General features: G+C 38.3%; 1 long non-coding RNA gene across 2 annotated transcripts; it reads right to left on the bottom strand.

The window, feature by feature from the left end:
* Window positions 1-3,837: 3,837 nt before the first annotated feature.
* Window positions 3,838-13,777, bottom strand: LOC107759277 (uncharacterized). 2 transcript variants are annotated; one of them, XR_012704637.1, is made up of 3 exons: window positions 13,568-13,777; window positions 11,975-12,049; window positions 3,838-6,538 (listed from the first exon to the last, which is right to left on the bottom strand). It is a non-coding gene; the product is annotated as an uncharacterized LOC107759277 (long non-coding RNA). The 2 variants fall into 2 exon arrangements; XR_001642152.2 differs by lacking the exon at window positions 3,838-6,538 and adding an exon at window positions 10,367-10,599 and having other exon boundaries at window positions 13,568-13,774.
* Between the last annotated feature and the right edge of the window lie 11,788 nt (window positions 13,778-25,565).

The following is a 25,565-nucleotide window of genomic DNA, read 5'->3' as shown; positions in this document are numbered from 1 at the left end:
TTTCCTCCTCAAACAAGGCACATAAACAACACGACTCAAGCACAATTAAGGGCCTTTTATTAAACAGTATCCTAAGGCAGGATATCTAGGTGAATATGCAGAAAACAAGTAATTTATTTTAGACTCAGAAGTAAGGACCTTAACAGTTGCCTATTAGTTCTTTTAAAGCATGTTAAGATCAGAAAGCCATTAATTCACAGAAACAGTTTTAGAATTGCAAGTTTTTTAAAACGCCTTACAGGCTTGCCTATATGCGGAATACTGATGACTACATTTTATAGTAAAACAAGGCAGATTTTAAAACGGACTTTAAATCCCCATGGGCATGCTGTCTACTAATAAAATGAGGCAGTTTTGAAAGAACTCATTTCAAGAAATATAACACTTAATTAAACCAATTCAGAAGTGAACTAAACGTCAGCCGAATTGAGTTATTTAAACTAAACTTAGGCGAGATCCATAGGCATGATATCTAAATTTAATACTGATTTTAAAAGACTTGCAGGCATAGAAACATACATAAACACTTGTTATAATAGAATTTGGATTAAATCCTATAGGCATGACATCTATTTGTGAAGTTGATTTTAAGCCTGGCAGATATGATTTTTATTACGGAATTATTTGAAACCTATAGGCATGCTTTCTAACATGGTGAGATAAACATGACAAGATGCAAAGTCCTATAAGCATGATTTCTACTGGACAAGGCAATCATATTAAAATGTAGAGTCCTGTAAGAATGATTTCTACCTGTATTACTCCATAAACATGTAGCTACCCATCCCTTTCACTAATTACCTCCAATATTCGTTTACAAGTTATTAGAGACCATATGAATGAATTACATAAGTAAATAAAAAAAAGAAGAAGTTATTCTATAGGGAGCCTTCAATTAAGCCTAGGTTTCCAAAGCCTCCAATAGCCTCAATTCCATAGACAAAATCATAGTCTTGGTGCATCAAAGTTCCCTAAAGATCTCAAGGATCCCGGGCAGTGCTTACACATAGACTTGGTAACAAAAATTGAATAAGTGCAAAGTGGAAAGGCCAACCTCAGTATGCCAGAGTTCAGAGGGTTCTCAAGAGGATCCCAAGGTAGTACACATATTGGAGGGGGCAAAACTTATTGACATAGGAGTAGAGTGAAAGTGCTTGACACAAGTTGAAAGGTTTAATGGAAAAAACTGTATTAAAAGGAGGTTTATTTGAAAATATCTTAGTAGAACCAATAGGGATAATTTGAAAAGAAATTGGAGTAGTGAGCAACAGTCCAAACACAACACCTTTAAGACAGGTTCACACACAGCCAGGAGCCACACGCCAAGCAAGTTTAGTAGTCACACACAAGTGTCAAGGGATTTGGGGATACATAAACACACAACAAGCAGAGGTAATTGGTACAGACATACTCAGAAACAATTGATCAGACATGGTCACAGAACCAGCAATCCTTAAGGGGGTTCAGTATAGACAACATGATTTAAGAATTAATCCTGGATTCATACAAGTTAGGAGGGCATACTACATAGAGGGGATTCATACCAAAAACCAGATATTGCAAAACAGACTACATAAAAGGTGGAACATGCTCATACTGATCCTAAGGAGGGGGTTCATAATATGCTAATTATGTAAGTATACTAACTGCAAGTTTCACAACAAAACCATAAATAGAAGAAAACTAGAAACAAGATGAACTGAAATAATAACAGAACCATATTGTTGTTGGAACTTGAATTGAACTAGAACATACCAGTAAAGAAGACAATAAGCAAAGTGAAAGAGCAGGAGAACACAATGGTTAACCTTGGCTTGCAGTCGACTAACTTAGAATAGTAGCAAGTAGCACAAAAGAGACCAGAAAGCTTTAAGTGAGAGAGAGAGTTTTTGAACCAAGAGCGTTCGTGTTGTGTTAATGAAAGAGAGTGAGTATATATAGTTTGAAAGCAGGTAGAAAATAAGGAAGAAATCAAAGTTCATCAGTAATTGTGGAACTCAAAATCAATCAGTCATGAAATCAAGGTAAGTACTCCCTTTAATTGAGGGAATTAACTCAAATGGTAAGAACAAGTGATATATAAGGAAAGAAATCAATATATGACTCATAAAGAAAGATTCAAATTCAGTAAGTATAGGGTAGACAATTAGGGCTAAGTTCAGAAAACTCCCATTACGGAAATAGTTTAGTAAGAATAAAGTACCACAACAAACAAGGTAGGTGAATCAGTAGATTTGAACAGACGATGTAGAAATTTAGGGTTTAAAGGAAAATCTTTCAATCAAACCATAAAATAAGGAATCCAGAATCAATCAAGAGGAAGTCATGATTCAGTACTCAGCATATAAATAGAGTAAGAGTAACCAAACATGCAGGTTAAATAGTATCGTAGAAAGAGGAAAGTCTTGAACAATCAAGATGAACATAATCTCATAGAAGTGGTATAAGTTATGCTAAGAACTTAGTAAGAACATATTCAAGGCAAGGTAACCACAGAAAGTTAAACAAGAATCGAGTAGCCATGCTAACACACAGAATCAAATAAAGAAAATCTGGAAAAATTAGGGCTTTTAACATAGGCGAGTTGAAAAAGCAGTAAAATCATAGAATCAATCGAAATATGCAAGAGATAGAAGTTTAAACATAGAGAATCAGTTTAAACAACATTTTAGAAGAAGTTCTGTAAACCCTAGTTTGAGAAGAAGATGAAAACAACTTAAAATCGACGATTCTTGTAAAAGAGATTCAAGAACAGTGTAAAACATCAAAGGAACAGACTTAAATCATTTAAAAATCGTACAGATCTAGGAGATGTAAGCAAAAATTAGGGTTTCAAAAGAAACCCAAGTAAAGATGAAAGAACTTGTTTGGAAACCCAAAGATCGTAACAAATATAGTGTGATTTTGCTTGAAATCACACCAGAGTAGCCAAGAACAGCCAAATAGCAAACCCTAGATACAAGTGGCGTGGCCCAGGTCCCTTGAAGACCTCCGAGGAGGTGAGCATGGCAATAGAGGAGCCATTGGAGGCTTAGGGGTTGGAGGGTGGTCACCGGAGAAGACTGGAGAATAAGGTCGGCGAGTGAGAGGAGATAGGGTTAAGCTGAGTGGTTGAGAGATGAGAGAATACAGATGCGGTGGAGTTTGGAAATGAAGTTAGGGTTAGGGGCTGTTGGAATTAAAAAGGAAAGGAATCTTGAGGGCCGTTGATCTTTTAGATCAACAGCCAGAATTTAACAGGTCAAGGTCGGGTAGGCAGATTTAGGGTTTGGGTCGGGTGTTTTTAATTTGAAAGTGGGTTGGGGTTGGGTCCAAATTGAGCTACAATTGAAAGCAAATCCGGCTATATTTTAAATAGCCACTTTCCCCTATTTAATTTATAATAAATAATAGATAGTTTCTGGAAAATAAATTTATGTACCAAAATTATTTATAATATATGTTTATCATTTTAAAAATATTGGGACCAATTTTACGCATATAAAATATAATTATACATTGAATGGGCTAATATTGCAATTATATGCAATTTAGCTTTAAAACAAATACCAAATGCAATTATAAAAATGCACAAAAAAATTTTTAAACCATGTTTTAGTATAAATATAGAAATTAAATGACTAAATTATCACAACAATAATTTGGGGGATAATTATTTGGGATTTTATGAATAAAAGGGAAGGAAATAAATCAATTTAAATCCTTAAAATTATGAAAAAAATTATAAAAAACTTTGTTCATGATTATGTATGCATATATATATATATATATATATATATGCTATTTTGAAGGTATTTATGCATATAAAAAATGTAGGGAAATATTGGGTATCAACAGCTATATCTATTTCTGCCCTTGTTCTATTTCGCTACATTTATACTTGTTGGGGATTTATTCTTATAAATGACATAAATTGACTTATTAAATTGTTAAAAATGAATTTGGTAATTGTGTCGGCTGGCGTTGTCTTCACGAGAGGCCCCATCACGATCGGGTCCGGTTTGGGGTCGTGAGAAGTTTTAATTAGAGCCTAGGTTACATAGGTCTCACGAGTCATGAGCAGGTTTAGTAGAGTCTTGCGGATCGGTACAGAGACATATATACTTAACCTCGGGAAGCTGCAGAACCTTTAGGAAAAAAACTTCACATTTTTGAATGCTTGTCGTGCGTCCTTGATTCAGCTTGAAAGGTGACTCTTTCAATTCCTTCCATGCGTTCGTATGCACACATGAGAGCTCCGTATCAGATATGCATCGATGGCTTGTGATTCCCTGATCGAGGGGTGAGACGTGATCTCTGTGTGTTGATGTTGGTCCAGTCTAGAGGACTTGAGGCTGGGTTTTTGCCTACAGCTTGAGCATTGAGGCGCTGATTGTGTGAGCATGTGCTTCTAGATTTATATGTCCGATAGTGTCCCTATTAGTGAGAGTGATGACTGGGTAGCTACGTGATGAGTATGTTATGACTGCGAGGTGTATTCATATGATTTGGAAGCGACGAGAAGGGTCTGATGAAGGATAGACAAACTATTAGGTGCTTGATTTTCATCTTAATTTGAGGTATAGCCCCGAGTAATGGGTGTGTGAAGAATCTTTTCATGTTTTCTTGTTGGGGGAGTGAAGTGGATTTAACGTTGTGTTATAAGTTCAGACTCAGGAAGCTCAAGTGATTTCGTAATGCCTATGACGGTGGAAGGGTATAAAGAGAAGTTAGTTGAGGCGAAGCAGGTGGGCTATCTGCCGCGCCCCCTTTCTTATCCCTCCGTGGAGAGGAGTTCCGGGTTTCGACATTCATGGGGTGTAATGACTCATTTCCTTTTGGAAATTGGTTATTTGAAGAGTCGCCACCTAACAATTTTAATGTGCGTTAGGCACCTATAAGGTACAACTGTGTTTGATAACCAGAGATAGGGTAAGGGCTTGAAATTATCCTAGGGGGAAAGTGTTAGGCTCCCCTCAGTATCCACTAGTGGGGTTCCCGGCCAGATAGTATTTGTGAATTTGTGCAAGTAGCAAGTAGACAAGTAGGGCTCTAATAAAAGGGGATTTAAGTTTGAATACACAAACTTTTGGAAAAGCGGTTAATAAAAGCAAGGTTTTTGAAAAGCGTTATAATTAAACATGCTTATGAATGTAAAGGGGTCCTAGGTTTATTTACAATATGGATCACATCAATGAAATACCCGGTATGATACTCCTCAGAAGAGGGTATACACGTGGTATTAGCGCACCAGTCATCATATCCATATCTACCCTTTCCCACCCCGTGAAGGTATTAAAGCGAGGATTGGTCTTGACCTCTATTGCATGCCTTTACCCGTCCCATTCCAATCTGTCCCAGAAGAATTTAGGACTACTATTCCTATAAGAGGGAGGTTTAGGCTGACTCTTAGGTTAAAAAGGTAAAAGGCTAAGGCAACATACAAAATACGAAGGACTGCATTTAAAGGGGAAACATGTAAGCAATTAGAAGGCTCATGTATACCTCCGCAAATAATGCATATCAATAGCACGACTTAAACACAGTTAAGGTCTGAATTTAAAAAATCCTAAAGTAGGGTGTTTGAGTCAGAACCAGATTCATTATTAACTCAGAAAAGAAGTCTGAATCATGCATGCCTGCTGGTTGTAGCAATTGATAATTAACAAAGGCAATTCCAGTTTTTATTCAAGTTATTACCTAAGGCTTGCCTAGGCGTAGAATAATGCAATATTCAGTAGTTATTCAAAATCATTAAGCCATTTAGAGATTATTATCATTACCTAAACATGTTGTTCTAGGTGTTCAGCACCTAGAATTATTGCCAGTTAGTTGTAAAAGAACTGAGTGAAATTGCTTATTCCCTTTTTATGCATTCCTAGTTAGCCTAAGCGAATATGAGAGAAATCCTATAGACATGGTATCTAATGCACGGGGATGCAGAATGACAAATATGTAGAATCCTAAGCAAGATTTCTATATGCACCAATATTTAAACATGATTCCCAGAATATGCAAAGATGGTATGCTTATTAGTGTTCTTTAGCCTAAAACAGGATCTCTAAGTGTGCATGGCAGTAGGAACATGATTGCAGAAACACTAGTTATTAACACATTTAGCGCAGGAATTTCTAAGTAATATGATAGTGAAATGGACATGCTAAAAACAGTAAGTGTGAATCCTAAGGAGCATGATTTCTAATGCATGAAATTAGTCCTAAGCATGGATTCTATTATGCAAGTAGGAATGTAAACCTAGTAGCATGCTTTCTACCCTTTTGATAGCTAAAACATGCATATTCACCCCTTCTCTTTTCCACTAGCCAGCCCCATAATTGTTTACAAGTTATTACCGACTAAATGATTGAATTGCAAGAAAAAGTGCAAAAATAAGAAGTTACAACCATTGGAAGCCTGATCTTGACATCCTCTCTGAGTTATGTAATGAACCACTTCAATGCCAATATAATTCCAAAGCCTTTCTCATATCTGGGTGTGTCAGAGTTCCCTAAGGACCTCAAGGGATCTCGGGCTAGGACATGCACAACAATAGCTGATACTGGCATGATCATAGGCTAGTCAGAAAAACATAAGCACATTGAAGGGGATAGGGACTTGGGATGGCAAGTACACAATAAGTGACTGACAGGGTATGCCTTTTAACACACATAGAGGAATGCATTAATCTAGAGGGGAAGGGGGAGTATTATGGCATGCTGGTAATGCATCTTAACAGAACCACAAGCAGAAGTAGACAAGAATGAGAGAAACTGAAACAACTAAGGAAGCATGTTGTTGTTGGAGCTTAAAAATTAAACTAGGACGTACCAGTCAAAGAAGCAAAGTGTAGAAAAGAAAAGTAAACAGGATTCCACAGTCTAGCCTTGGCTTTCAGCCGACTAGACAAAGTAGTAGCACAAGTAGTAGTAGAGAGAGAGAGTGTTTTAAGTTTTGTACGAGTGTGTTTTTGAACTCAGTTGTTCGTGTGTTTAAAGAAGTTAGGGTGGGGGTATTTATAGTTTTGAAAACGAGTAGAGAATAAAGTAACAAGTAAAGTTTTAACACAAACATGGAAATAATCACAATCAGAATCAATTAACACAAGTACTTTCCTTTAATAAGGGAATTACTGTTCAAATGGATAATGACATGAATAATTAAGGAAAGAAAACCAATTTGAGAAAGATTGATTTCTGACCATATAGAGGATATTAAAAGTATAGAGTAAATAATTGAGTCTAAGTACAAAATATACTTAATTTTGGGAAAGGGATTCAGCAGGGTAAAATATCATAGCAAATAAAGAAAGGAATCAATCACTTAAACAAGCGAGTAAAATTAGGGTTAATAAGAAAACCTTGCAATTAAACCGTCACTTAAGGAAATCAAGATTAATCAAGAAGGAAACATGATTTTGCACTTTGCCATATAAATAGAGAAGGATGAACGAGAGTGTCAGACATGCAAGGCCAATCATATTTCCAAAAGAAGCAACACAAACATATAGTAGTAGCAGGAGTAAGCTAGGATCCAGTAGTAAAAGAAATCTACTCGAAACATCCATGGATTAGGTAGGGATTGAAAGGGATTAGGGTGGATTTGGGTGGCAGTGGCTAGGGTTATCCTTAGGTTTCAGAGAGAATTTGAGAGGAGAGGGATTCAAGGGCGGCGGACTGGTGAGAAATGATTTAGGTTAGGGGGTCGTTTGGGTTTAAAAATGGTAGCTGAAATGGTGGCCATTAATCTGAATGATCAACGGCCTAGATTAAAAGGGGTAGGTGGGGATCTGGGTTTGGGTAGGATTTAATTGAGTAAGGGTCAGGTTTAAATTACAATTGGGTTGGGAAATTTGGGGTCGGATTTAGGCTATAATTGAAACACAAATGGGCTGTAATTTAAATAGCGATTTTTCCCTTTTTAATTTATAAAAAATGGTAAATAGCTTCTGAAAATAAATTGAAAATACTTAATTGATTTATGACACCTAAATAACAATTTAAAATACAAGACTCAATTTTACGAATATAAGACACCATTAAACCTTAAAATGGCTAATAATGCAATTGTGTGCAATTTAGCTTTAAAAATACTAAATAAATTATAAAAATATGTAAAAGATTCATTTGCCATATTTTGGCATAAATATAGAAATCCAATAGATGAATTATCAAAATAATAAATTTGGAAATAATTATTGAGATTTTATGAATAAAAAGGGAAAAAATAAATCAATTTATACCTTTAAAAATTATGGAAAAATAATAAAATATTTGGACATGCCTACATATGCATATATATGCTATTTCAAAGTTATTTTGCATATTAAAAATATATAGGGAAAAATTGGGTATCAACAACTGCCCCTCTTTACACGGGAAGGATGAAAGAGTTGTCGGGTAAAGATATGGTGGCCAATTTTGACCGAGCGAAACGGTTTGAAGAGGTTTAGGCCGCACCATAGCTTCTAGTTGCCTACATATCCTTGGTTCTACAGGAATCAAACTGTATGTAGTTCGGGATCCGTCGGCGGAGTATACCGATGAAGGCATTTCAAAAACGGACGCAATATCTAGGGCCGGGTGAGTGGACGAATTATGGGAATGGTTAGGTTTGATATGGCTGTGGGAACTAGAGCGGGATCGCACCTATTGGTATGGCCGTTGCTCGCCGTATTACCTGCAAATAGAAGCAATACATGCGTATATTGTGCATAAATTTAAACATGATGCAAATTCCCGTCGGACCATAAATGTTGTCTTTGGACGGTTAGGAATGGCGTCCTCAGACCATGATGTCCTGGGCCATGAAGCATATGATAAAGGATTTGCAGGCCATGAAATGATGTTCTCGTGCTATGAGGATGGTGCCTCCAAACCATGACGCCTTTGAATAATGATATGCAAAATTGAAAGAGATCCTCAGGCCATGACATGGTGTTCTCGGGCTATGAAGATGGTGCCTCCGAATGATGATTTCTTTGGATGAGTTGGCAATATTTCAACCCATGAAGGATGCAGTAGTATGATGTGGACAAGATAGAGCTTAGTATTGCGAATTGAAGGGTAGAGCTTGGCCCGTAATAAAAATGAAATAAACAGTGCTTGAGATAGTGCTTAGTTTTGAAGAAAATAGGAGGCAGAGCTTAGCCTCAGAAGGCAGAATGATAGCCTTATGCACATGTACGAATGCAGTTGGAGGTAGAGCTTAACCTCGGAAAGCAGAATGGTAGCCTTATTCAGATTGGAAGGCAGAATAGTAGCCTTATGCAATGTAAATGCAAATGGAGACATCGTTTAGTATCGGAAGGCAGAATAGTAGCCTTATGTAATGCAAATGCAGATGGAGACAGCGTTTAGTCTCAGAAGGAAGAATAATAGCCTTATGCAAATTGGGAGCAGAATAGTAGCCTTATGCAAATTGGAAGGCAGAATAGTTGCCTTATGTAATGCAGATGCAGATGGAGACAACGTTTAGTATCAGAAGGCAGAATAGTAGCCTTATGCAAATAGGAAGGAATAATAGTAGCCTTATGCAATATAGATGCAGATGGAGACATCGTTTAATCTTGGAAAACAGAATAGTAGCCTTATGCAATAAATAAGATAGCAAATGATAGTAGAGTTTTCTTAGCTGATAGCAGATTGCGACATTATGATTACTGGGAGCATTACTTGTGCATGCTGATAGCAAATGTTGGCAAGTGCAACGATTCAGAGGGTCGTATTCTTGAACAATCAATACTACAAATAAGGCCTTTAGCGGCAATACAAAATGGCTTTAGCAGCAACAATAATAGCCGCTATATCTTTTACCGGCCATTGGTCTTTTGCCGCTGAAACTGCGGTCGGCAAAGCCTTTAGCGGCTATTCTCGCAAAAGATGGTAAACGGTATTTTTATTGCCGCTATAAGTTATATCTTTAACGGCAATTATTTGCAACAATTATAATGACTACTAAATCCAATCCAAAATGACTAATTATACTTCTTTAGCGTCCATTATTATAGCCGCTACATTCAAAATAATTGCCGCTAAAAATCGCATCTTGAAGGGCAATTATTTGTGGCAATTATAATGGCTACTAATTCCAATCTAAACCGCTAATTATACTTCTTTAGCATCTATTTTTTATAGCTGCTAAATTAAAAATAATTGCCACTAAAAATTCGCATCTTTAATGGCAATTATTTTGTGGCAATTAAAATGACCACAATATTCCTTCTGAAAACATCTTAGTTTGCCCTTTTATATTCTATTCTAATGGCTAATATGTTTAACTAAATTGCCGCTAAATGTCAATATCTTTAACGATAATTTTTTACATGAATTATAAATAATTTAGCCACAATTAATAATAGTTACTACATTCGTACAAAATAAGACTCAAATAATAAAATATATTAATATTAATTCAAAAAAAAAACATAATGTATCTCATTAATCTTAACAAACAAAAGAAAGTACTAATCAAAAACATTAGTATCACAGTAATTTAAAACATAAAAATATATTGTTTAGACCAAATAGCCAATGTCATTATATAACTAATCCAGACGAATGATAGTTTTTATGATTTTGAAATCTTTCACTCGCTAAATTATCCAACATCAGACAGTATGACCTGAAATTAAATAATTGTGTCAAAAGATAAAGTATAATGTGAAACAATATCTTGATCATTCCATCACTGTTAGAGTAGCCAACTACCTCACCTAACATAATGGTGAACCAACAACAACCAAAGAAGATTACTACCAAGGGGAAAGAAATTGCCCAAGGAGAAAGTAGTACAACAATAGCTCATATGCAAATCAATGCCAAAGCACAAAACGAAAGAAAAGTGACCAAACAAATCTATATACCAATCAATCAAGTTCCTGAACCACAGAGACAACCTACTACAAGAACAACTGAGACAACTAACAATGTGGGGGAGAACAAGGATAACAGAGGAACTAATACTTTAACAGAAGTTGTGAAGGAAAAGAATCTCTAGGTGATGAACATAGGAGATGAGTTACTAGCTAGAACAGAACAATTTCCTGAAAATCAGAGACAACCTATAACAATTGCAGCTGAGACAAATAATACAATGAGCGAGAATAAGGAAAATGGAAGGGCTGATTTTGTAATAGAAGGATTTATAAAAACTATAATTCAGCTAAATAACTATAATGTCTTTGCATTAGAAGGATTTATAAAAATAAAACTTATATTCTCTTGCTACACATGTAATTCAGTTAAATAAGAGTTTTCCTCAAAAGTATCACTTCTATTTTATAAAGTGAGACACTTCAAACTGCTAACTTAGATTCGGTAGTTTGGACATGCAATATAACTCTAGTTTTAATTCAAAAACAACGACTGAACCTATGAACAAGATACGTGAGACATTAAAAACACATATTAAATTAACATTTGCATTACTAACTTACGGTAGGTGAGTGAACAGAAACTAACTTATCATTCCAGCTGGAATGTTTAATATTTAAACTAGTAGATTTAAAATTGATCATTTATTTTCTTAACATGTAGCAATCTTAAAAGACATTCACCTAGCATAGCAATCATTGAGTAATACTTTCGTGATTTAAAGTACAAAAGCAACTAGAACTAACAATATTTTTATAACATAATCCAAATCACAAATATATCTGAATAAAATTAACATAGTCAAATCAATAGAGTATTAACACGAAGAGATATTGAAAGCTTACAAACCCAATAGTTCATATCCATTTAAATCCACGATTCAAATAAAATTACTTTATGCTTAAATTAATAGGATTATCTTTAAGTATAGTCTGCTATAAATAACTTTTAACAATCGAAAGTAAATATATAACATTAGGAAAAACAAAGGATTCAATTCAATCAGTTGCACTCCAATTTAACAACATCCAATCACAAATCACAACATAGTTGGCAAAACAATTATCACACAAACTGCCATAGTTAGACGTCACACATCGTCTTAGGCTCAAGAGTTTGGGTACCTGGTAGGCAGAATACTTTGATGATGAAGATAAAAAAGTGAACGATAAGAACAATTTCTGCAACAATCTCGAAACCTACATAAAAAGAAAAGATTGAGAGTTAAACAACAATGATGTCTCAATAACCTTTAAAGAAATAGTAAAAAAAATTAGACATCTGACTGATTAGAAATAGCTATTGGAACGAACAGATGCACTATGCAGATATTAGCAGAGAACTGCCAAACATTCAGTTTTAGAAATTACAGAAGCACTATGGGAAGTTTTTATTTTTTTATAATCCATTTGAATGTCTTGGAAAAGACAGTTCACATCAAAGTTTCAGAAACTTGACGTTTCTCTAATGGATCGATACGACATGTGGACAGAATTAGCATCCATGAAAATCATCTTCTTCTTTTTTTACCACCACTGTGGAATTAATATTAATTTTTACTTATCCATTTGCACCGGAGAGGATGGTATTTCAAATCCTATCCTCTTGGATAAGGCCAGTTAGTTCTTTTTGGCCCTGTCCCTCTTTCATATCCCATTAAACCCACACTTCTTTTTATTTAATAAAGTTTTTAGTTATTGGCCATTTTTGTCAGATTTGTGCTTAATATAGGTAGTAAAATATTACTTATTGATCGCAAACCGTTCCACATCCCAAAATAATCTAAGATAAAGCAAAATTCTTGACAAGCTTCCCATCTACAAGCACATTTTTGACACACTTGTCATATTTATCTATTTCATAGTTTCTTTTCGTTCAAATATATATTTTAGCATCCCAAAAGCTAGTAATATTAGCAAGAGCAAGAAAATAATTTCTTCATCTCACTGACCTCAAAATCATAACCAGAAATAACATCAATTTTCAATCCTTTAAGCAACCCATTATTGGTTTCTTTGATGTGATTTCCATGAGCACTAGAACCTAACACCAAAGTCTTCCTTGACACCACTTTATATATTTCTTCCAATAGTTTCAAGAATGTTGACTCTATATTGTGGCCGCTAAGAGCTGATGTCTCAGAAAAAACAACCCTTGCCTCTCTGCAAATTCGACTGCATCTTCAGTTGAAACTGCCCTCAAGTCGACTAGATCGGCTTTTTTACCGATCAATGTGATCATAATAGAACTATCGGCATGAGCCCTGAGTTCATCATCCCAAAATATAGGTTCTTTACGTGAAATCTCATAATTAATTAATCTTAATGTTTGTGTAAGATATTATTTCATAAACGCGACTCAAAGCTTTTGGAGCCAACAGATGCACTATGCAGATATTAGGAGAGAACTACCTAACAATCAGTTTTAGAAATTACAGAAGCACAACGCTCTAGTTTAGATGGTCCTCCAACTACAAGGAATATCAAGAGTTCGGAAAATCACGTTTTGGGCAGTTTTGATACAGTCAAAACTCAAGCACGAAGGAGTAATTAGATTCTTGAATCTAGAAAATTATACAAACCACCAATACCAAATTAGAAAAGATACTAAGAAAATTCTCATTCAAGAATTAAATCTCTCATACCCAGAAATTAGAAATTTTCATCAACTCATAGACCTACCCAATTAAAAACCTAAAGATAAGTAGAAATACTTACCAAGAATTTTGATGGTGGCCAGAAATTTGGTTGCCGATGGTGATTTAGAGAGCAAAGTGATGCTGGCCGGAAATTTAATTTAGAGAGCAAAGTGATGGTGGCCGTATGAATTGTTTTCTTTAATCTAATTTCTAGGTATGAGAGAGTACGAGAGGGTATAACATTTTTGCGGGAGAGAATTTAGAGAAAAAATTAGAATATGGAGGGAATACAAAAAGTAAAAAATAAAACTTTACCGTCTATATTCTTATCGCCACTAAAACTATAATATTTACCGATTAATATTCATTGGCCGCTAATATTTGCCTTCTGCGAATAAATTAGCGGCAATTGATCTATTGCCACTAATGCCCCTTTTCGTTGTAGTGGTTTGTTCCATGGGCGTACAATATGTTTAAGGACTTCACAAATCTAGTGCCTGCATCCAAAGAAAAAGTCACGAGTTTTGTAAAGGGGGAATGTTAGATCGTATCCCTGCTGGCTTTGCTTGACCTGCTTGGCTTTGATCTGGTGTTACTATATATATCATTGGGGTAGCGTTGCTAAACAAAGCAGTTTCTATAATAAACATGCATGATTTTGTAAAGATATGACATAAGTGTATCATTAAAAATAGCTTTTAGATGAACCGACGAATGTGACGTGGCTCGGGACATTGCATCCTCTCTTGCTACAGAATTTTGAGGGTCCTCCTCAAAATTCTGCCCTAGTTTAATGGGTTGACATTTTTGGCTATTGGTTATGCGATGATTGGCTGAAATTACTTCGGAAATTTGAGGGTCCTCCTTAAAATTCTGACCCAATTTTCAATTTGCGGGGTGAAATGAAATTTTTGTTGAATTGTGACCAAACCCGTAGGGCTGCCTACGTATCCCCTCTTAAACAAGAATTAGGTCTGGCGTAGTTTAATTTACATCATATAAGGAAAGCATAAAGATTATACGTAGTAACACTTGACTGCATCTGAATTGATCGACTTCGGCTAGACTTCTCTGTCCATTTCTGCAAGGATGAGGGCTCCTCCTGTTAGAACCCGGTGAACCATGTATGGACCCTGCTAGTTGGGAGAGAATTTCCCTTTGGCTTCATCATGTTGCGGGAAAATTTTCTTTAACACCAGCTGCCCCGGTGTGAATTGTCTCGGCTTTACTCTTTTGTTGAAGGCTTTGGACATTCTGTTCTGATAGAGTTGACCATGGCAGACTACATTCATTCTCTTTCCATCTATAAAGGCTAATTGCTTATAACAACCTTTTACCCACTTTGTGTCGTCGAGTTCAGCTTCTTGTATGATCCTTAGGGAAATTTCTACCTCACCAGGAATGACAGTCTCTGTACCATAAACCAACATATAGAGGGTTGCCACGGTTGATGTGCGGACTATGGTACGATACCCTAATAGAGCAAATGATAACTTCTTGTGCCACTGTTTATGCTTTTCTATCATTTTCCTTAATATCTTCTTGATATTCTTGTTGGCAGCTTCTACAACTCCATTCATTTGAGGCCTGTAGGCTGTGGAATTCTTGTGTCTGATCTTGAAAATTTCACACATAGCTTTCATCAAGTTGATGTTGAGGTTGGATCAATTATCAGTAATGATTGACTCTGGAATCCTGAATCGACAAATAATACGGTCGCGGACAAAGTCTGCCATGACTTTCTTAGTCATTGCTTTGTAAGATATTGCTTCGACCCATTTGCTGAAATAGTCGATGACTACTAGGATAAACCTATGTCCATTGGAAGCGGTAGGCTCGATTGGTCCAATAACGTCCATTCCCCAGGCGACAGATGGCCACGATGAGGTTGTTGCATTAAGCTCATTTGGAGGTACCTTTATCATGTCTGCATGTATCTGACAACGATAGCATTTTCGGACATACTGGATGCAGTCTGTTTCCATAGTCATCCAAAAGTAACCAGCCCGGAGTATCTTCTTTGCTAAGACAAAATCATTCATATATGGACAGTAGGTCCCTGCATGAATTTCCTCTAATAGCCTGGATGCTTCCTTTGCATCGACACATCTCAATAATCCTAAGTCGAGAGTCCTCCTATACAAGATTCCTCCGCTGTAAAAGAAGTTGTTGGACAATCTCCAAAGTGTACGTTTCTGAGTAGGATTTGCAACTTCTGGGTACTCTCCTTTTGCCAGATATTCCTTGATATCATGAAACCAAGGCTTTCTGTCTACTTCCTCTTCAATATGGGCACAATAAGCTGGCTGATCATGGATTTTCACTGCAATGGGATCAATAAAGTTCTTGTCTGTATGCTGTATCATAGATGATAGGGTAGCCAATGCATCAGCGAACTCATTCTGGATTCTAGGAACATATTGGAATTCTGTCTTCGTGAACCTCTTTTTCAATTCCTGTACGTGGCAAATACGGGAGTATCTTAGAGTTCTTGGTTGCCTATTCTTCTTGTACCTGATGTATAAGTAAGTCTGAATCTCCAATTACTAGAAGCTCTTGAACGTTCATGTTAATGGCTATTTTGAGTCCTAAGATGCAGGCTTCATACTCAACTATATTGTTGGTGCACGGGAACCTGAGTTTGGCAGACACCGGATAATCCTAACCGGTTTCTGATACTAGGACTGCTCCTATTCCAACTCCTTTAAAGTTTGCCGCTCCATCGAAAAACATTTTCCAACCGTCATAAGATTTTGCAATGTCTTCTCCTATGAACGATACATCTTTATCAGGAAAGTATGTTTCCAAGGGTTCATATTCTCCATCCATGGGATTTTCAGCAAGGTAGTCTGCTAGTGCCTGTCCCTTGATCATTTTTTGAGTTACGTAGACAATGTCAAACTCACCCAACAGGATTTTCTACTTGGCTAGCTTGCCAGTGGGAATGGCATTCTAAAAGATGCACTTCAAAGGATCCATCCTTGATATGAGATATGTAGTATGGGCACAGAAGTAATGTCTCAGCTTCTGAGCTACCCAAGTCAAAGCACAACATGTGCGTTCCAATAGAGAATACCAGGCCTCGTATGGGGTGAACTTCTTGCTGAGATAATAAATGACTTGTTCCTTTCTCCCCGTTTCATCATGCTATCCCAGAACGCAATTGAAAGCTCCATCTAACACTGCAAGGTAGAGTAGTAAGGGTCTACTTGGCTCGGGCGGGACTAAGACTGCTGGTGTTGACAAGTACTCCTTGATTTTGTTGAAGGCCTTTTGGTAGTCATCGGTCCATTTGATAGTGGCGTACTACTTCAACATCTTAACGATTGGCTTATAGATAACTATAGACTGTGCTATGAATCGGCTGATGTAGTTAAGCCTCCCCAAGAAACTCATCACATCTTTCTTGTTCTTTGGTGGTGACAATTCTTGAATGGCTTTGACTTTTTATAGATCTAGTTCTATTCCTCTGCGGCTTACGATAAACCCAAGCAATTTCCCAGCAGGAACCTTGAATGCACACTTTGCAGGATTTAGTTTCAGGTTGTACCTCAGCAATCTATTGAAGAACTTCCTCAGATCTTCCATGTGGTCAGTGGCCTTCTTGGATTTGATAATAACATCGTCCACATATACATCTATCTCCTTATGTATCATATCATGGAATATGGTAGTCATGGCCCTCATGTAGGTGGCCCTTTAATTTTCAAGCCGAATGGCATCATCTTGTTACAGTACATTCCCATGGTGAAATGAAGCCGTTTTCACATCATCTTCTTCATCCATCTAGATCTGATGATAACCAGTGAAGCAATCTACAAATGATTTCAGCTCATGCTTGGTACAATTGTCAATAAGGATGTATATATTCGGCAAAGGGAAGTCATCTTTCGGACTGGCCTGGTTGAGATCCCGGTAGTCGACATAGACTCTGACCTTCCCGTCCTTCTTTGGCACTGAAACGATGTTGGCTAACCATGTCGTGTATTCTACTACCCTGAAAACCATAGCTTTGACCTGCTTGGCGACTTCTTCCTTGATTTTCAAACTCATATTGGGTTTGAACTTTCTGAGCTTTTGTTTTACCGATGGTCATGTTGGATCGGTTGGTAGTTTATGAGCCACAATAGACGTACTCAAACCAGTCATGTCATCATACGACCAGGTGAATATGTCCTCATATTCCTTTATAAATTCTGTGTATTCTTCCTTTTCTGATGGCGATAGGTGAATGCTGATTCGTGTTTCCTTGAAATTTTCTGCATCTCCCAGGTTAATAGTTTTGGTCTCGTCCAGGTTGGACTTAGGTCTATTTTCAAAATTCTCAACTTCTCTAACAATCTCGTCAGGTATGTCATCTTCCTCTGAATAATGTCCGTTTTTTGCGTTGTCTCATTGCATGTCACACTCATTGGTTCATCAAGACAAGTAATAGTAATGCTATATAAGTAAAGTAATAAGAGAAAATGATAATGAGTGTTGATTCATAAGAAGAGTCAAAATGCTTTGATAAATTGCATAACTGTTTTGAACATTGAAGATCTTATTGCGGGAATTGAAAATGCGAAAAGAAAATCATTTAGTAAAAACAATGAATAATGCTTGTTTTAGCCTTGCTACCCCGAGGCTTATCGGGCTTTGGTCATTCTGATGGTCCAATTATTGAGGCGTGTCCCTCTACTCGCAGTCTGTATGGAAGGGCCTTCTTTCTCCTCCTCCTCCTCCTCCTCGAGGACAACACAACAGTCTATATCATTGTCTTCTAGGAACAAGTTCTTCACCGCTACAAGTGCCTCTTCTTCATCTAATCCATAAACAATGTCGGCCTATTGGAAAGTCTGCTCCAGGCACGGTATTGGCTGCTCCAATGGATAGTAAGGACCGCGCCATAGTGGCAACCAGTTGTTGACTTCTACCTAGGTGTAATCATATCCCAGACCAAAAGTAGTACCATGCTTCTTGAGTTTTATGGGCTTAAAGATTCCTTGGAGGTTCTTGCCGAGCCCTTTACTAGGTTCGTACCCACTCCAATTCAGTATACTCTCAATTTTGTTATCCATCCATTTGTCTTTGTCGATAGCATTGACCCGTTCGATGTGGCGGTAAGTTTCTCTGCCTAGTTTCCTTCTTCCCTTGATCACCAGAATGGTCTGGCAACTGTATTTAAGGTTGCTACCGTCACCGTAAATAATCACCTCTTGGTGATTCCATTCAAACTTCACTGCTTGATGCAGTGTTGATGCTACGGCCCCAGCAACATGAATCCATGGACGTCGCAGCAGCAAGTTGTAAGACTCTGTCACATCTATTACTTGGAAATCGACATCGAACCAGGTTGGTCCCATCTGTAAGCATAGAATAATCTCACCAATGGTGGACCTCTGAGAACCGTCAAAGGCTTTCATGTTGATCTCTCCATCCTTTATGTCGTGTAGTCATTTACCAAGCTTCTTGAGTGTTACCAACAGACAAATGTTGAGACTGGACCCTCCATTGATCAGGATTCTGGGGATGAAATAGTCTTTACATTGCACAGTGATGTTCAATGCCTTGTTCTGCCCTAACCCTTCAGATGGCAGCTCGTCCTGATGAAAGGTGATCTTATGGCTCTCCAACACTTGTCCTACCATGTTAGCCATGTCCCCGCCAGTGATGTTACTTGGTACGTATGCCTCACTTAGCACCTTTAGTAGAGGATTCTTGTGTGCCTCAGAATTTTGTAGCAAAGAGAGAATGGAGATTTATGCCGGAGTCTTGTTTAACTGGTCGATAATCGAATAGTCCTTGACATGTATTTTCCTCCAAAGGTCGTCTGGACCTGTCTCAATGATGTGTGGCCGATTGGAGGCCTGCTTGCTTGACTTAGCTGGATGTTCAGGGGTATACACTCTACCAGTTCTTGTCATACCCTGTGCTGCAACAGTCTCTTCGAACCTGACCTTGCCTTTCCTCCTCGCCTCGGCTGTATAGTCCCAGGGTACAGCCTTTGTATAGAATGGTGTCATGATCGACATTTCCATTGGGATCAACATGACTATCCTCACTACGAACGGAGCATGTTCCTTGGGTGGCAAAACAACAACCTCAAATGGTGCGGGTGCATTTGCCGGAGACACGAATTCAACCTCAATTGGTGTTGGTGTCTTTGTGGATGACGTTGCTTCAAACTCAAGTGGTACATACATATTCACCTTAGGTCCTAAGATGGTTGAATCTGGACTATGATTGGATTGAGAGTAATTATTGGTTTCTTTGAGTCATCACCTTCTGCGATCAACCCGATTGATCCCTTGGGATCCCAGTCATCTTCTATTTCAATCATGTGGATACCTCTACCCTTATGGTCTGACAAAGGGTTGTTGTGGACATTTGGAGCGGGTTCCTTTGCCACAATAATCTTGTTATCAATCAAGGACTACATCTTGTCCTTCAAGGAGCGACACTCATCGATGGTGTATCCTTCCATGCCAGAGTGTTATGCACAAGATTTTTTTGGGTTAACCCACTAAGAAGGGTTCTCAGGGGTCACAGCAGGGATATGGGTGACATAACCAGCAACTTTGAGTCTCTCATACAGCTGGTCGATGGGTTCAGGGATGGCTGTATATTGTTTTGGAGGTCTACGGTCAAAATTGGGTCGAGGTCTAGGGAAGTTTTGGCATGCAGGAGGTGATTGATAGTGGGATGGTTGAGCATTATAGGTTTGGTAGACATGAGCGGGTTGGGATTATCTGGGTGAAGTAGATTGATATGTAGGAGGTTGAGGTGACTGATAAGTTGGTAGTGGAGCTTGGTATGAGGGTGAATGTGCTTGGTAATTTGGGGTTGGCTGATATATGAGTGAAGGTGTTGGGTAAGTTTGGCATTTGAGGGGAGATTTGGTCCTTTGTGCAACCATCACAGCCCCTATGTCCCTCTTCTTGGACATACCACCGGACTGTAAGGCCTTATTTGTAGCTTGCAAGGCCTTGAAGTTTGTAACCATACGACTTTTGATACCTTCTTCAATTCTTTCACCCAATTTGATAATGTCGAAAATCTTGTGGTTCTCAATCATCATCAACCATTCATAGTACTGCGGGTCCTATGCCCGGACTAAGAACTTGTTCATCTGTTCCTCTTCTAAAGAAGGTTTGACCTTAGAAACTTCGGACCTCCAGCGAGTGGCATACTCGCGAAATGTCTCTGTGGGCTTCTTTTTTAGATTCTAAATATAGAACACGTCTAGTGCGTTCTCTGTATTAAACCTGAATCTATCCATAAAATCACATGCCATGCCTACCCAGCTTGACCACTTCTTGGGATCTTGGATGATGTACCAAGATAATGCATCTCCTTTCAAACTCCTCATGAACAGCTTCATGCGGATTCTCTCGTCTTTCCTTACTCCAACCAGCTTGTCGCAGTATGTCCTCAGATGGACCCTTGGATCACCCGTCCCATCAAACATTTTGAACTTAGGAGGTTTGTACCCTTCGGGCAGTTCGATATTACGCTGTATGCAAAGATCCTCATAGTTCAGCCCCTCGATTCCTTTACTTCCCTCAACACCCTGAATCTGGCTAGTCAATTTCTTAAATTCCTAAGCCAGGTTCCTGATAAGCAGATCCTTTTCATCAACTCAGGTGTGCTAGATATAGGTTGGGTGGAGTGTGGCATGGTCTCCACGTAGATAGGAGTGTTATGGTAGCCTGGTGTGTGGGAGTAGAAATGGTCATTTGTAGAGTTTTGGGGTTCTGGGATGAGTAGTGGAGTGTTGTTTGGGGTATGGCAGGTGTTGCATTGGGTCTTTGGTGGTATAGTGTGATGGTGAGGAGCGGGATGATTCTAATGCTTTGGGATATTTTGAGGAGGTATAGGGTTTTGAGTGTTGGGGAAATTGATATTTGGGGTGCCGAGGGAAAATGACAGGCTTGCTAGATTCCGAACCTGATCGAGCTCTTCTTGAAATATCAGCAGCTTCTGTTCGAGTTGTGACACATTCTCATTAGGAAACCGAATACCATGGCCATCAGTGGCCTCAACCCGTTCAGTTGGGTTCTCCTTCCTGACGATGTTCAAGTCTTCCATCTTGCTCTTATTCTTGTTTTTGACAGGACTAAGAGGAGGAGTGGGTAGAGGGCCCCTGGATCTCGTAGAATAAGATGATGATGCCAGAGTGCATGAACTAACCTTTGGAGTGGGGAATAATAAAAACAAAAATGTAACCAAGTTAGTGAGTATCTTAAAAAGTATTGCAATATTTAAACACATAGTGCGGGAATGTAAATCGTGTCGTAATATGGGAACCTCTTTGTACCCGAGGTAGGACTAGAGACAAATCAGTTTGGAGAACATAGAATTCTAAAGTACCTCATTTTGTTGATAAAAACAGTCGAATCCCAAATCGATACTAAAATAAGCAAGAAATAAAGGTCATTAATGGCCATTAGCCTTATTACATTCATAAAGCGAAAAAGGTAAACTCCTATCTACTTGGTCCCAGAAGGACCTTCCCCAGATTAAGCATCCTTTGCTCTGTCGAATAGCTTCCCCAACTCGCGAAGTCCCAGCAACAAGTATGCTCTGTCTAGATATCCACCTTCGGTCCCTTCGGCATTTTGACAATCTTCGACCCTCTTGAGAAATTTTCTCTCTAATTCTACTATGCCTCGCTCCAAGTATCCTAGCCTTTTGTTGGCACTGATGGCCATATCTTTCCATTCCTCAATCAGCTTCTGGTTGGACTCTTGTATTTCGCGATGTTCGCTCTTGTATTCACGGATCCTTTTACGCAGCTGGTTGTACTTGAGTGTGCCTTGGACTTTTTATCTATAATCCTGCGACCTCGAACAAACCCTGGCTGGCCCAGACCATCATGATTTTCTTCCAACCAAACTGAGTAGAAAGGAGCACAAGTAGCATGGTACCTGTGTGGCACGATGGTATCTCTCCCCATTACAATCTTGCAGTGACAATATGCTGGGCTTGGCACTTGTAGTGACTATCATCATTTTGGAATTCAGCTCAGAAATGGCTCATCTTGTCGACCCTGGGTATAACTTGCTTCCTACCAGCTTGCCTCATAACTCGAAGAGGGACGCAAGGGTAGGTTCCTCTTAGACCAATTAGTATCAGGAAAGGTGCATATTTGGATCGGGCGATGAACTCCTCGGTCGGAAACTACTCGAACATCCATTGAACCTGTTCTTCAGTCAGATTATCACATAGCTCAACCCATCCTTTGGATTCTCAGGCTGAGCGAACATATCGGGGATGTAATTCATTCGCTTTGGATGATGGAAAGCGATGTGATCATCCCACTCCCCTTGTTGACTCTCTTGTCGGTATTCGCCCCTTTGGAGATGTTTCATGAGCCAGAGTTGAAGTAATAAATTGCAGCCTTCGAAGTGTTTTGCTCCTCGTTGACACTTTTCCAAGGCTCGTTATATGTTTGCAATGATCATGGGTACGATGTTGAATGACTGCCCACCAATCTCCTCCATTAGGGTCTTAGTTACCATAATAGCCAGCCTGGTATGGATTCTCCCTTTCATTATCGGAAACACGATCAGACCCAGGAAACAAAACATGAAGACAAAAAAGCTTCGATGGATGTGTCCCAAGGATGTGATGGCAAACTCGTCAGGGTAGGTACGGTAGGATTTGCTGTGACTGAACCTTTCATACAGGCAGTCAAAAGGGATGTATGATTCCTTCAAGCATGTCAATTTTGTATTCTTTTTCAAACCCATCATTTTGAGGAAACCCTTCCCTTTGCGGTTTTTAGGCATTAGCAAACCCGGAGTTTCCCCCACTAGACCGACGAGTCCTCCTATCTCCTCCAGCGGAACACAACCCTTTCACAATCCCAAAACAATGTGGAAGCTTCTATGATTATGCTGTTAGGTTGGATCTCTAGGAGGGACGATAGATTTCCTAAATATTTTCGGACGAGAGTTTGGTCACTAGAGTATAGATCTCTCCACCATCTTAGCAGTCTTTGGTGGATGTTGGTGACCATGCCGAATCTTGGAACTTCGTGCCTCATATTTCTTCAAGACAAATAAGGTTAGGCCCTTACCCCCACCAGACTCGACTATTTAATATAAAAAATTAGCATGAAGCATTTAGTTCTCCAAATAAATGCATAGAACGTGATGATGTCCATTTGGATTTAGGGAAACCCAGTGGACTTTGGACAAGGCTATCTTAAAGGATCATTATGTGGACAATCATAACTAACCCGACTATGTTTGACCATGATGCATGTACAATTTAAACAGAGTAAGGTTTCTATGGGATTTTAGACTGGTACCCTTGAGTGGACAACTCAAGGGGGAAGGCACAAAACTGTCGACTACACCATTGATCGACTAGTTTTACTGCAAATATGCCTTGTTGAATTTAGGGGTAATGATATATGAAGAGCGCAACCACTTATTAAAAGCATTGCTATAGTATTTGTTTGGCACGAATGGAGTATGAGGTTGAGCATGATGATGCAATAATTAAAAGCATGTTAACATGTATTTGCACGTTAAGAAAGTGATAAATACATCAGCTTTATAATTTAAAGCAGCAATAAAGAAAGGAAACAAAGAAGATATGCAGTTTCGCTTTTGAAAAAGAAATTAAATGCTTAAAGAAATTTAAACAAGTAATTACACATAGGGAGGTACAAATTCACAAGAACAACCTGAAATGGTAAAAGCCTAAAAGATCCCCAGCAGAGTCGCCATGCTGTCGTACCCCCTTTCTTCTCCCTCCGCGGAGAGGAGTTCCGGGTTTCGACATTCATGGGGTGTAATGGCTCATTTCCTTTTGGGAATTGGGTATTTGAAGAGTCTCCACCTAAAGATTTTAAGGTCCGTTAGGGAACCTATAAGGTACAACTATGTTTGATAACCAGAGATAGGGTAAGAGCTTGAAATTATCCCAAGGGAAATATGTTAGTCACCCCTCAGGATCCACTAGAGTGGTTACCGGCAAGACGGTTTTTGTGAATTTGTGCAAGTAGCAAGTAGACAAGTAGGGCTCAAATAAGAGGGGATTTAAGTTTGAATACACAAACGGTTGGAAAAGCGGTTAATAAAAGCAAGGTTATTGAAAAGAGTTATAATCTAAACATGCTTATGAATCAAAATCTAATCATAGCAAGAGTGTTTGGCCAAGAGTGTCAGACATGTATGAGTTATAATCTGAACAAGAGTGTCAGACATGCAAGGCCAATCATATTGCCAAAAGAAGCAACACAACATATAGTATTAGCAGGAGTAAACTAGGATTCAGTAGTAAAAGAAATCTACTCGAAGCACAGTAATCAACAAAGTCAAGTAGTCACATAGAATCAAAAGCGAGAAAACTAAGTAACTGGTAAAGGAGATCAACACACAAAAACATGAAAAATCTTTAAACCCATAGCAATAAGTGAAGAAAAGATTTATAAGGAATTAGGGTTTATACAATAGTCGAGTTCAAAAAATGGTAAGAACTCAGAATCAGATAAGTCAAACAAGAAAAAAAGATTTAAATACAAAGAACTTAATCGAACCAAGCATGCATATAAAATAAACAAAGAGAGTTTCACAACCCCAGATAGAACCAAAACACTTAGGGTTTTTAACACGAGGAACCAAGTGGAAGAAAAAAATATAAGCAAATCGTTTAAACATAGTAAAACATCACTGAAAATCGGAGAAGAGATCTTTTGAAAAGAGTTTAAGAAACCCTAATTTGAAAACGAAGAGTCACTTTGAAAGAAAATTGAAGAACCTTTGAGAAAAAATCAAGAAGCTCATAACATGCACAAATCTAAGACAGATCTGAAAGAAAAATTGAAAAACTCTTAAAGCTAGGGTTTTAGAGAACCCAGAGAAAGTGAGAAAAACTTTGAAACGTTACTGATCTAGTCGGAAAAGCCATGGATCTGACTCGATTGGCCATGGGTAGCTGGGAAAAGGCCATAGATAGAAGTTGAGCCAAGACTGGACAAGATCCCTTTGAGATATCTCCATGAAATCATGGAAACAAATAACTAGGAGCCATAGGAGGCCAGTACACCTCTCAAACAGCCATGGGACCCCATGTATTAGGTA

This window comes from Nicotiana tabacum, chromosome 21, assembly GCF_000715075.1.
Source record: "Nicotiana tabacum cultivar K326 chromosome 21, ASM71507v2, whole genome shotgun sequence".
Taxonomy (NCBI): Eukaryota; Viridiplantae; Streptophyta; class Magnoliopsida; order Solanales; family Solanaceae; genus Nicotiana; species Nicotiana tabacum.
The sequence above is the reverse complement of the archived record's forward strand: the minus strand, read 5'-3'. Positions and strand labels throughout refer to the sequence as shown.